Raw genomic sequence first — 14593 nt, 5'->3', positions numbered from 1 at the left:
TGCTTTATAAAAATCAGAGTACTTTTCATAAAAATGTTGCGGAATTTGTTCCCAGAAAAACATGATAAATATGTTATTAAAACATTTTCGAAGAAACGTATTTTATTCATTTCAAAACGTTTGGGATGTCATCGTTAATACAGAAACATAAGCATAAATAGAACTTACATTTATATACACTAGTGATCTACATCTCTTTAAATCTCTCATTTTAAAGTGACTTCGTATCAACACCTGTGATATAAATAAACTGAGTGGGTTAGGTTGGGAAACCTGGTGAGTACATAGAGTTCTCAACCCACAATAATATAATCATTATGTTTAAATAATCAAACAATCAACCCAATTACCCACCCCATTATCTTCTTTATTCTTAAGGGTCTACCCTAAGAATCAGCTATTTCTCATTCATTCATTCCTAAGGATCATCCTAAGGAAACATCATGAAGTCCATTGTTGCCAATGACACATTGGCCAAGCGCAGGTGCTAATCTTGTCACTTAGGCGCAACTGCCAGAATTGGGACATTTTCTATGAGGCGCTTCTGCCGATATTGACCTTTAAACGCTACTGTCATGGTCATAAGGCTCCTTATTAGGCGCAGCTGCCGATACTGTCCTTAGAGCGCAGCTGCTAGGACGTTTACCGTAGATCTGAAACATCTACGGATTGTGGCGCAGCTGCCAGTGCTCATCTATAGGGTACTAGGTCCACTGCTGCCAATGTATACCTATAGGGCACTAGGTCCATGCTACTAATGTTCCTCTATTTCAGCTTTTATCCCTCATCATTCATCTACCCATGTTTTACCCAACATATTTTGTAGATATAAAATACTTTATACAGTTTACAGCATTTAAAACATGTATAAAAAGTTTTCACCAGCATAGACAGCAAGTATTCAGACAATATGCGTACATAGCACGTAATTTATAATAAAATACTTCATATCTATGTGTAAGATGAAAGGGACCATGCACTCACTTGATTAGGTGGTGACTCAGCACTTAGACAGCGCTTCGATACTCTCAAAATGATATTCCTTCGATAAAACCTAGTATCGATACCACCAGGGTTTAGTTTAATGATAACCGCGACAAATTAATTAGTCCGAGTATTTTTAAGCGTTAATTATACTTGATATATCTCATAATAATAGCCCAAATAATTATTTTAAGGACCTAATAACATTCCTATAATTATTTGAAAGCTATATTAAAAATTGCGTAAGTGTAGCATACTTACAGCGAATTTTATCGAAAACCGGAACTTAATTGGAGCAGCGTTTCGAAACCGAAAAACTCCTTTTTCTCGGGACTCCGGGAGCCTCGGGGCTTCCCTAGGGTGCTAGGGGTTTAACTAGGGCTTAGGGGTGGTTTAGGGGAGCTAGAGAGAGAAACTAGTGAGAGAAAGAAGGTGGAAATGAGTGAGAAATCCGGAACACCTCGCATGGCTTTTATAGGCGCCTGACTTCGGACTACGCTGGGCGTAGCCTTCGGTTACGCTGGGCGTAACTCCGGATAGGGTTGCCAGCTCGCACCAGCTGGCTCGCACTTTGGACTTGGACGGATAAGAACCGAGGTACGCTGGGCGTACCAAACTCGGACGCGGGGCTTAAAGTGAAGGGTGACGCGTCGGTCATCGGATGTGAGACCGTGGGGAGCAAGGGAAGGCTAGGATCTTGCCACGTCATCACCAGCTTCGCAAATTGCACTCTCAACTTCTAAAAATCGTAACTTTCACATACGAGCTCCGTTTTTGACGTTCTTTATATCCACGCGTAGGTGGGAACGTACTCTACAACTTTCGTTTAGGATCTGTCAGCTAATTTTGGCTCGATTTTAAATTTTATATTATCAACGGGCCGGAACACGATTGCTCCGTTAAATCCTCATAACTTCTTCATCCGACATCCGTTTTCGCCCATATTTTTCTCGTTACGCTAGTCTCAACGAGATCTTCGATTCTCGTTTAGGTTGTGTCGGCTTAAAATCACTCGATCTAATATTCGAATTTCGGGCTCTACACTGTTATTTCGAAACTTCGAAAAATCATAACTTCTTCATACGAAGTCAGATTTGGGCGTTCTTTTTATCGATTATCTTAGTTTAACATATTCTACGAGTTTCGTTTAGATCGCTAAGGCTAAATCTCGCTCTATCGTAAATTCACTATTTACGCTTCCCGGTGTCGTGTCGGTTGTGTCGCGAAACTTCGACGGGCCATAACTTCTTCGTTATAACTCGGATTTCGGCGTTCTTTATATGTACGGAAACCTTGTGACATATTCTACAACTTGGTTAAGATTATTTATTCTAAATAATCTTTTGTCGAAAAGTCATTTTCGACCCCTATTACCTCTAAATTGACTAGCCCGGATCTACGGGCGTTACAGAAATCTACCCGATACTGTTGTTAAACGGGGCTTTTGGTCGCACCCGATTTAGTGGTCGTATTACGACTTGGTTGAAACTAAAATTTTTCAAAGGAAAAATATGGGGTGTTTCTAATTTATTTCAACCTTCATAAAGTCATTCAAAAGTCCCCATTAAATTAACCAGTCCAAAAGTTAACGGACAGTTAAATAAAACGAGGCTTATTAACGGAAGAAGGGGTTAAAAATGACGGAATAAATTTCGCGTTGTCACAGGTTGACACCCCCAAATTCTAACTAAAAGCAGCTTCCAAACATACAAAATGTCAATCATTACTGACTTTCTAGTCTGCCTTTACAAAAACATACAATAGCTTACACCAACCCCCCTAACTAACTATAGTCACTACCTAACTTCAAAACATAAAAGACCAAGCCATTAAACAGCAATGTAACTATCATCATGTACCTGCCTATTGCCTTCCTTAAATCAGAAATATCTTTCTCACTCTTTGTCACCTTACACTTCTCCTGTGACATCAGGAACTCCACTTCAACAATCTTTATCCTCAAATTTTTCATCTCAAACAGATCCTCTTTAGCATCTAGTTTCTGCTTCAGAGAATATAGAATGTTTTTGCAATACCCTTCTTCATGTTCAGCGTCTTTCCATTCAAAGAAGTTACATTTCTTCAACCTAGTATGCAAATAGCCAATCTATAAAAAAAATCAAAATGCTTTGAATTAGATAGTAAATAAAGATTAAGTAAATCAGTCGCCTTTAATGTACTAATGAAATGAGTTTGATTCACGATCACAAATATTCCTCAATAAGAAAATAAATTTAGGGTTTTTTCTTCAAAATACAAATCTAGCATGATTGGCTTTACACGAAGAAACACCACAGTCAAACCCTAAAATACGAAGGTAGTATGATCAGGATTATCAGGACCTACCAAACTGTTTTGACAATTCCAAAAACGCCTCCCAGGGTTTGTTATCTTCCAACACGCATGTTCTTTAGTTGGAACGTCACAATCACAAAGCTTTACCCCTTCTCGCACTTGAGCACAAGTCATTTGTAGCTGATTCCTTGAAGTGGATGAGCTCGAAGACATTGTTCTTGAGGATGACAAGAGCCAGTGGAAAGGATTTGATTTTTCAAAAAAGGATAAGAAACATTTGAATAATGGTCCGATTCAAGGTTTCAATTAATAAGGGTTGTTGGACGAGTCAACTTTTTCGACATATCAGTATCTCACGTAAGCTTATTGGACACATCACCCTGACACATAAGCATTGAAACCAGTAAACCGTCTAATTTTTTGGATAATAGTTTAATTAAAAGATAAAAATGAAGTTTAGTTGTCTAATATACCAAAAAAAACTTTAATAACCAAATTTATCAAATATCAAAACTTTTATCAGCTTCAGTGTCATTTTGCCCTAAAAAAAACTTATATGACATGTCTTTAGCATGCGCATCACTCCCAATAGCCTTAGGCTCTGTTTGATACGCATCTTTCCAGGTTCAATCAGATCTTTCTGGCTAAATGGATCGGAAATACTGTTTGATTTGCACAAAAGAAGGGGTCTTTCCCGGTAAGATATGTTTTTCCCAAAAAGCCCCAAAATCATATCTTTCTGGTTAAATGGGCTTGAAAAACAATTATACACTAAACCCCGCATCTTTCTTTCTTTATTGGATTATTAATTTTTTAAATAACCTTTTTAAAATTTATTTTTTTATTAAATTATTACCTTTTTTTTTTCTCACAATCAATTAGATATAGTCAATTAGATATATGATCAAAAATATTTCTTTCCTTGGTCACAAAACTTTCCCTGCACTCTACCGGACAGGACATTCACGAGAAACTATGAACACGGACCTTACTATCACCTCTCCTATCTGCTCCTCACGTCACCCCCTGCTCGCCGTCGCCTCCCCCACCGGCCGGAGACCTTTGATAGCCACAACTCCGTCACACCGAACGCCAGGTTCCATTTCCTTCCATTTTTTGCCTGCTTTCTATGTACTTAGTTGCCACTTGATGTTGTTCGTCGACTTCTTTTTATCCAAAAGGTTTTCTTTTCCCGTGATTTCCTTCTTCACATACGAAATTTCTGTAGTGTTTTTATAATATCAATCGGCAAGTTCAAGTTCTTCTCTGGAATTCTTTTAGGTCATTTCTTACTTTTACTGATAATTGATTTGCTACTTGTTTCCTGCTACTGATTTGCCAATTGTGTTTGCTGTTCAAATGTATGAAGTCTGATGTGCACAGTGTTCTGTAAAAAAACGGAATGCGTTTGCAGGCAAACTGTTTGATGAATGCCTGAGAGGGATAGTACTTTATTAATATCCATGTTTTCATACGATGCTTATATGTAAAAGGAAGCCCCTTTTGGTCATTTTGCTAATCATTCCTTCTCTTTTCTATCTTGAATAGCTGTGTGTTAAGCGATAATGGAGAAAGGATCAAAGGGTCAGAGCAGTAACAAGAAAACCCTTCAGAAATCACTATCAACTTTTTCAGACTCTGACATGGATGACGAAATTGATCTTTGTAAGTTTATCAATCTTTCTCTCAACCAGTATGTATGTGTGCATTGCATTTTCAATTCCATTTATGAGTCTTTTGTACTTTTATTTCAGTTCATAAGCAGAGAGATATAGTTCCATTAGACCTAAATGATGATGAAGATGATGAGGATGATATATTAGCTGCATAAAGTAAGATTAATCGACCGATTTTAGTTTTGAATGTCTCATACTTCTTTCTAATTTTGTTTTCTTAAATCCGAAGGGCATTCAGATCTTGATCACCGTGTTCTTGCTCGCCTTGTGGAGATTAAGAACTTGTTAGACAAGGCTAGTGTGTAAAAATTACCATTCTACCCCTTGTGTATATTCATAAAAATAACAAGTCTAGTCTATTTCCCTATAATTGCAGATGAAACCACTTGATGAAAATCTATCATTTGAGGTTAAAGATTATCTCAAAACACATGTTTCTAATTCCACAACAATAAATGAGATGATGATTTACCAAAGAGAGATGACATTGGAGAAAGGCGAAGAAAGCATGAAACACGGGTTCTTGCTAGTGCTGGAATCCATTCTGATTATGATATGAAAAATGACGAAAATACCCTTGAGGCTAATGGAGTTGATGATGACTCAAATGAAGATGGTGAAACAGAGACAGAATCAGAGACTGATCTTTACAAAGAAACCAAAACAAAACGTGATGCTAAATTAGCTGCTAAAGCACAAAAGTATACTAGGTATACTATTCATTTGTTAATATACGAAAGTCCAGGGACCAAACATGCCAATATACAAAAGTCTTCTGATGAAAGTTTGAAACCCAAAAATTATAGGGACCAAACGTGCTAATATACAAAATTGTTGTGGCTAAAATATGAAAGCTAAAAGTATACTATTCATTTGTTAATATACGAAATTCCTAAGACCAAACATACCAATATACAAAAGTCTTCAAGTGAAAGTTTGAAACCCAAAATTTATAGGGACCAAACCTGACAATATACAAAATTGCTGTGGCCAAAGTTTTAAAACGAAAAGTATACTAATTTTGTGCAGTTGAAACACAAGAAAGAAGTTACTAGAAAAGGGCAAGTACGTGGACAGAGGAAGCCAACAGGTCCATACGGTGGTGAAGGGTCTGGTATTAATAATAAAGTAAATTACACGAATAGTCCCTATGTTTTATAGTAATTTACATGTTTAGTCCCTAACTTATTTTTTTAACTCGGAAGGTCTTTACTTTTTGCTTTTATTACGCGCTTGGTCCCTTACTTACCTAAAAAGATTATTTTACCATTGATTTTTTGATTTATTTAAATAAATACACTCCCAATCTCACACTCTTTACCTTATCTTACATACCTCATCATTTTTACCTATTTAAATAAAAGTCTTTTTAGTTAAGGTAGGGACCAAACGTGTAACAAAAACAAACAGTATGGACCAAGTGTGTAACAAAAATAAACAGTAGTAACCTTCCGAATTAAAAAAATAAGTTAGGGACCAAACGTGCAAATTACTCAAACCATAAGGATCATTCGTGTAATTTACTCTTAATAATACTCTCACCTGAAGTATCAGATTCAAGAGTTGAACATTTATTTTTATACTTTAATATAAGTTGATGTGATGAAAATGAAATTACCATAAATTTTGTTAGATGTATTTTTAAATTATTAAAACTTGTTAGATTGAAATCGTGAAAGTATTTTTAAGTAACGTTATTGATGAATTTTCATTGGTTGATGTGAGTGTGATGGAATCATAATCTTAAATGATAATTAAAGTGATTATAATAAATCAGAAACACAATGTGGGCTCCATAATCAAAATCCGGATAGCATGTCTCAAATGTTTAATGGTCTGATATTCATGTAACGCCAACCATTAATTGGATTTCTCAAATATACCATATTATATCGCATAATGAACACGCAAACATGTGTGTTATTAATTTGTTTCGACTTCTATCAACTTCTTATGTAAAACATGAAAATTCTTTCCGAAGTGTGTCCTAATATAAGATGCAATAATCATCTTAGCCGTTTTGAAACGTCACTAATAAAAGTGTTTCCATCGATAAAGTACAAATTGTTTCGAGCCTATGTAACTTCAAATTTCACCAATTGCTCTTCACTTATCTTCATAACATCAAAATCTAGTATTGACTTGCACCCAATGCTAGCTTATTATCCAAGTCCGAGGAGATATAATGATTTGGGCATAGAAAATATGTAATCTCATGTCGGGATGAAACATTAGATAGGTTGATAGAGCTTGACCCTAACCTTATCCTTTTAACTATCGTGTCGTGACATGGCGGAGGCTCATGGAGGCAAGGAGGGGCCATAGCCCCCTGCATTAGTTTCTAATCCCTTTACATATGTTTATTTATTAATTCTTCCTAATAAATAAATTTTTTTTTTACCACTTGTCAATTTCTTATGCATTTTGACATATGTAATTTTGTGGTTAATTCTTTGAAATTAATTTTCACTTGTCATTTTGTGGTAATTTTTAATTTTCTTAATTAATTATCTAATTTTTAGGTTATAGAAAGTAATTAATGTTTCATTAATTTGTTTCCTTATATTTTTAAATTTTAATACTTTTCCTTCAATATATATATATATATATATATATATATATATATATATATATATATATATATATATATATATATATATATATATATATATATATATATATATATATATATAATTCAAAGTTGACATGTTTTTTTTAAAGTTTATTATCATTTTAGGCAAAATGGTTTATATAAAAAAATAATCAAACTTTGTTGCTTTTTATTGACAAACTAAAAAAATGTTATATGACCATAGTATAATTATTTTTTTGTAGTTTATTTTATTAATATAAATTGAATTTTTTATTTATTCATCATTCTGTTTGTATATATATTTTGAAATTTTATTTTAAAAAATATTTAATGTTTACACTTTGTTATTTAATGTTTTTTTTAAAAAAAAAACATATTTAAAGTTTATAGTTTCATATATAATGTTTTTAATGAACCCGTATAGTATACGGGTTTCACATCTAGTATTCTAATCAATTCGATAATTAATTACACTTCCAATTTTAAGTTTAATAGTGTGGGTTGAAGTTATCCATCACGACAAAAAGTCAAAAATTCACTCACAAAATCAAAATTAACCTTCTTTTATTTGGAAATTAAGTAAGAAAACTATATAAAAGACAAATATCTAATATATTTTACCATTTTTACACAAGCTTAAGAAAGCAGTAAACCCTACAATCTTATTGTCGCCGCCGGAAAAGAAATTATCAAACCTCACCAAAAGAATAACATCGTCGCCAGACTAGCTTGTCTTCTCCATGAACTCTTTCTCTCCCCTCCGTCGATAGCCCGAGTGATCTCCTCCGTATACTCTCTCTCTCATCTCCGAGCGGTCGCTGGAGTACTCAACACTAAACCTCGTCGTCTGCTCCGCTTATTGCGGTTTTCTCTCAAGTCTCCTCTGCCTAACTAAGTTGTATGTAGTGTCTTCCTTCTCTTTTTATCTTCCTATCTTTCTCTCTATCACTATAAATGAAAAGGATTGATTATAGGTATCTAGTAGGTGATATGAAAGTAGGTGATATGAAAAAACTAAACTGTAAATCTGCAAGACATTAAGCAAAAGATAGATATTACATTTTCTTTATTTTGAAAAGTCTAAAATATCACGTAAGTGTAACTATTATGTATTTTACTTTATTAATAACAATTCACAATAAATTAATTATGCAGTGACAGTAGATTGATATTTTTTATTTTAGATGAATTTAATATTGTTTTTACGATACAAATTTCTATGTTGGGTTTCATATAGAATATTCAGTTTTGTTGTTGGTTAAACTATATATGTTACGTGTTATTTTATAAAATTTAAATTAGTTGTTATCAAACTATACATGTCATTTGATATTCTATTTTGTTGTTTGTTAATTATTAGTTAACTTTGCTAGGAAGTATTATATAGCAACATCAAAAAAACAATTATTGTTTATGAGTTTCTAGGAAGAAAACCTCAAAAAACTACTCAAGAATGTTTTGGTTGAAAATTTCACGGTGTTCTTGAGAACCGATCTAAAACTATTCATCTTGAATTGTTATAGTTTTGAAGCAAATTAAATTCGTTTATGTAGCTCTATTTTGAAGCTTTTGATTTCGCCACCCTACTTTCAATGTCTGTGTTATGCCCCTGGTGGCATGTCAACTCATTTATCTAATGTTGAGTTTGTATTGGGTTAACGCATCTAGAGTTTAGATACTGCAAATGTGTCATGTCGTAAATGGTTGAAACACAAAATATGTGGAAAGCATGGGATTTTGGGAGGCGGAAAGGAAAAATGTAAAAAAACTAGGAGTAGTAGTTGGGGAGGTGGAGGTGGAGGAGCGAAATTCATAGTAAATATAGAAGATAATGTGGAAAAAATATGAGTTAGGGAGGTGAAGGGGTGGGGTCATGGGGAGGAGGGAGTGCCCTGGTGGGACTACAGAGTTTGTGAGAGAGAGAAAAAAAAATGAAAATGAAATCTTTATTCATACGGTCAAACAACTTAAACATTATAAAACGAATCAACCGAAAATTTCAATTTATATCTAGTTTTGGTTTTGGACCAACTCAATTTACCTAAAGAAACAAATAACTAGCATATATATAAACGTGCCATTTTCGAGTTAAAATTTTGAACCCTAACCTTCCACATTTAATTTTTGTGTCATTTCGTCTTTCGTGTCAATCCGTTTAATTAAGCATGTTGAAATCTCACACTCACACATAGTTATTTGGTGTCGAGTTCATACACTTAGTTGTTTGGTGTTGAATTCATGTCGGGTTAATGTATAGATATAGTGTGAAGGTGATAATTATTCGAATCACTCTCCTGTGCATTCTAATTTTCACACTACCAATACTAACATATTCACATTAAGATAATAATATGTTACCTTTTTTATTCACCGTGTGTTGAAAAGAATTCTCATATTATAACATGGTGTGCATGATCTAGATCTCCCTTTCCTCTCTTTCAGATCATTGGACTGACCCCTCTCAACGTTCAAATTGTGACCAGCAGCTTTTCACTTACTCCTTACTCTGTAACTCTTCACTAAGCAAACCGTTTTAACATCTTCCATAATAGTAGTACGTATACCACAAATTAACGAATTTGCAATATTAAACAAAAACTCGAGACAATTAAAACTATTACACACAATCTACACGAGATGTCACTAAACCCAAAATATAATCTCCCTCAAATATCGTGGCATAGATTATCATCTAGGGAGCTATCATCTTATTTTTGAGATGTCAATAAAAAATAGGGGACAAAAACCAAAACACAAAAAAACTATATACACAAGTTTTTCTTTTAAAATTTAGATTATTTTTCCATGTTAATATACCCTATATACCAAAGAAAACTAACACTTAAAACAATAAAATAAAATAACAATCATCAAATACATTTTGCAATCTATTATTTTTTGTAACGTAGTGACGTTCCTTTACAACATGATTATACTATAGAATCTGTCATTCAATATTTAACCAATATTAAAATAAAATAGTAATTAATAAACACATATTCATTATAACAAATAAGAGAAAGTTGTCTCTAGCTACTTTTAACTTTTCAGATTTCAATAGTTTTCATAATAACAAATAAGAGAAAGTTGTCTCTAGCTACTTTTAACTTTTCCGATTTCAATAGTTTTCAAAACTATTCACCTTCCCTGTGACTTACGACTTGTAAGTTGTGAAAGAAAGAGAAAAAAAATAGATAAAAGATAGAAAGAAATAGAAAGAGAATCTTACAATTTTTTCTCCGGTGGAGAGATGTGTTTGAAGGTCGCTGGTCGAGAAGGTAGCGGGAGCGACAAACGTCGTAGAGCATACATAGTTAATTGATTTGAGCAGGGCAGAGATCAGTTGGCAAACGGTGGAGGTGAGCTTTCTAGCGGCGGGGATGTTTTCCGGTGAGATTGACCGCTCTTTTCTTAGTCGCAACAAAGATTTGTTAGGGTTTTGTATAATCCCAAATATATTTTGGATTATATAAAACTAGTATATCTAAATAGTTATTTTGTTTTATATAGTTTTAGTTTCCTAATTAAATGGTATATCTAATAAAAAAGGAATTGGTTTGAAGTTTTAACTTTTAAGTAATTTTTGGGTTCTTTGTTTATTATTTATGCACTTTCCAAACTTTTAAATCTTCTAAGATCGGAAGGTGTTGTGCCACCAAAACCGCACTCCTTCCCCGCTACATATGCGTCATGTTATTTTTTACCATTCAAATGAGGTTTCTTACCACACCAGGAAGTGGTGTCATACATTTTTTTTTATAACTATTTTAATTTAATAGAACTTTTTTTTAACTACTTTAATTTAATAAAACTTGTATTTTAATAAAAAAAACAAAAATTTTCATTACTTGAAAATTAAAAAAAAAAAAAAAAAAAAAAACATTACATTGCATTACAAAAAAAAAAAAAAAAAAAAAAAAAAAAAAACATGAAAATCACACACATGACATTTAAATAATCCTAGAAACTTAAAAAACACAAATAAAATAACTAAAACAAACTACATAAAGTCGTTTTTCGAGAACTCGTCTTCGGGATCATTCGGTGGATCCAAATTAAGGTTAATGTTTTGAACCCCGTAAATATATTCCACCAAGTCATTGCGAAGATTGTGAAATGTTTCAGTGCAACGTATCTCGGCTCTCCTGTTTATATACTCTTCGCCACCAATTTCTATTGGTTGTGTCTCTGGTATGGTTTCTTCCTCGTCAAACGCACATATCGCTATTCCTTCGTCTTTAATAATCATGTTATGCAATATAAGACATGTATACATGATTTCTTGAAGTTTTTCCTTGCCTAAATAAGTTGTTGGTTTTTTCAATATAAGCCACCGTTTCTTCAGAGCTTCAAAAGCACGCTCAACATCCTTCCTAGCTCTTTCTTGAGCTCTCTTGAATTTCTTTCGTCTAGAACCATGTTGAGCTGTAAACGATGTAACATACACAACATACTCAGGATAGATTCCATCGACCAGATAATAACCATACTTATATGGCGTTCCACGCACTTGAAAAGAAGAATCTGGTGCGGATCCATCGTATATGTTGTTAAATATTAGTGAACGATTAAGAACGTTGATGTCGTTAATTGAACCAGGAGAACCAGAAAAAGCATGTCAAATTCACATATCTTGTGATGCAACTGCTTCAAGTATGACCGTTGGGTGACCATGATCACCTTGGGTAAATTGTCCATGATATGTTGTAGGGCATTTTTCCCATGCCCAATGGACACAATCTAAGCTTCCTAACATTCCAGGAAACTCATGTACACTAGCATGATGCGCTTGCAATTGCAGGATGTCATTACGAGTAGGCTTATGTAAATATTTTGAACCATAAAACTGAATCACAGTTTTGCAGAAAAAATGGAGACTATCTCGTGCGATCCTAGCATACATCCTAAAACTTTCGTCTAACACATTAGGCGGAATGCCATATGCTAACTGACGAAGTGCGGCTGTGCATTTTTGCAAGGGAGTGAAACCGAGTGTACCTCTAGCATCGTAGCGTTGTTGGAAAAAACTACACTCTGTAACAGCCCGGATTCCCAGGTATTTATTATTATTGTATTTTTTTGGAGAATTGTGAGTTGGAGCTCAAACTCGCCGAGTAGGATCGCGGGGTGGACGCGGGTTCGCGTCTGGACTCGGCGAGTCCAAGGAGTGGACTCGGCGAGTCCACGATGTTTAATGAAACCCTAATTTCCGGGGTATGAGACCTATTTAAGGGGGCTTATGGCCGTCATTTGCGGCCACCAACCCCATAGAGAACCCTAAAGAGTCTGTGAGCGCTTTGTGAGAGAGAAGAGGGAGATCCTTGACTATTTGTGGGTGGTTTTGCACATAGAAGAGGATCAAGGCAAGAAGAGACCAAAGAAGGTGCTAATCCAGTGATTTCTGAGCTCAGAGACTTCATTTGAGGTATCCATTCGTTCCTTTCTCAGTCCTTGATGTGAATCTTAGAGTTAAGGTTTCTTTATGGAGAGATCCATGGAGTAATTGGCCTCTTCTTGTGTTGGTACTTTAGATCTGGACACAAAGAGGTCCAGAGACCCTTTTCCCTCAAGCTTTATGAGTGTTAATGGAGGCCATGAGCTTAGAATAGCATTCTAGAGACCATATCATCAAATAAGGCCTTTGGACCTTTGCATGAGCACCAAGATTGTGACTTTACATGATGAATGTGCTTGGAAGGACTGGATCTAGGAGTTATTGGAACGGATCTGGCCTCAGGAGTGAGTTTGAGTTCATGCATGGCATAGACTCGTCGAGTCCGAAGAACAGACTTGGCGAGTAGCATGAAGATTGTCCATAACCACTCAGCGAATGGTCTTGCCGAGTTAAGGGGGCTAACTCAGTGAGTCAGGGAGAGTAAGAGAGGGTTGACAGGTGGACTGAGTCAAACTGGAACTCGTCGAGTTGTTTTGAGACTCGGCGAGTTGAGTCGCGACGGCCCCGCGATTCATGCCAAGTGGAACTCGTCGAGTCAGGGGAGTACTCGACGTGCCAAGAGAGAATCCGAGGGAGTTAGCGAACAAGTGTAGACTCGCCGAGTCGCTCTAATGTACTCGCCGAGTCCGGTCAAAGTTGACCGTTAGCCGTTGACCAGAGTTGACCTGTGTTGACTTAGTGGGGTTAGTCAACCTTAGTTGTGAAAATGTTAATTAGAGATGTATTGTATTATAGGAGGATTATCGCTCGGGGGATCGAGTACGAGTGGGTTCACGGATTTGCGGGCTATCGAGATACACGAGGTGAGTTTTCTCACTATACTTTACCTTGCGTAGGTAACTAGAGTTATGTGATACAGTGATTGTATGCTATATTTGTGTTATGTGTTGCGCTGCATTATTCTTTGTGATTTATGTTGTGCATGTTTACAGAGTTAGAACCTGAGGGTTCACAGAGCTTGGGTGCACGGACCCACAGAGTTATAGCCTCGAGTGGCTAATATGTGTTATATGTGGTATTTTGGGGAACTCACTAAGCTTTGTGCTTACAGTGTTTGGTGTTATTTGTTTCAGGTACTAGTGACGACCGTGGGAAGGCGCCGGCTTGATCAGTACACATGCATGGGATTTTATGATTATGAGATCTTGGGATTTTTGTATTACTTGGATTGAATTTCAAACATGGTTGTTTTATGAATATTAAGTGAATTATGTTTTTATAAAATTTGAAAATTTTGTTTTGAAATTTACGGTGTTACAAGTTGGTATCGGAGACTTGGTTTGAGGGATTCGGGTACACCTTCGGGGGTATTTGAACTCAAACTGAGGATTTGGAAAATATTTTCAAAAGAGAACCAAATTTTTCTAAAAGTAAAAGATTTTTAGAGAAACTCAGAGAAGAAATGTGTGTACGATCAGTCAGCGCCCGAACGGTGATTTCCCAAAATACCCCTATATTATATGTTTATGAAATTGATATGATGTATTCTTTTGTTAGAGTAGGCTGGGTATTCCTATTAGGACTAGAGTGCCCTGATTTGTGATGCCTTAGCCTAGGGAGAGGTGAGCTGCTATGAGATGCTTGAGAGTG

General features: G+C 35.2%; 2 long non-coding RNA genes across 4 annotated transcripts; one reads left to right on the top strand and one right to left on the bottom strand.

Annotated features, from left to right (window-relative positions):
* Positions 1-4212: 4212 nt before the first annotated feature.
* On the top strand, positions 4213-6554 carry LOC145029050 (uncharacterized). Of its 2 annotated transcripts, XR_013676337.1 has the most exons (5): positions 4213-4375; positions 4828-4944; positions 5034-5111; positions 5185-5665; positions 5985-6554. It is a non-coding gene; the product is annotated as an uncharacterized LOC145029050 (long non-coding RNA). The 2 variants fall into 2 exon arrangements; XR_013676336.1 differs by having other exon boundaries at positions 5034-5665.
* Positions 6555-8116: 1562 nt separating this feature from the next.
* Positions 8117-10987, bottom strand: LOC145029048 (uncharacterized). Of its 2 annotated transcripts, none has more exons than XR_013676335.1 (3): positions 10778-10987; positions 9907-10067; positions 8117-8496 (listed from the first exon to the last, which is right to left on the bottom strand). It is a non-coding gene; the product is annotated as an uncharacterized LOC145029048 (long non-coding RNA). The 2 variants fall into 2 exon arrangements; XR_013676334.1 differs by having other exon boundaries at positions 9907-10062.
* Between the last annotated feature and the right edge of the window lie 3606 nt (positions 10988-14593).

This window comes from Lactuca saligna, chromosome 2 (genome assembly GCF_052625555.1).
Source record: "Lactuca saligna cultivar CGN05327 chromosome 2, ASM5262555v1, whole genome shotgun sequence".
NCBI classification, from domain to species: Eukaryota; Viridiplantae; Streptophyta; class Magnoliopsida; order Asterales; family Asteraceae; genus Lactuca; species Lactuca saligna.
This window is presented reverse-complemented; position numbering and strand designations above follow the sequence as displayed.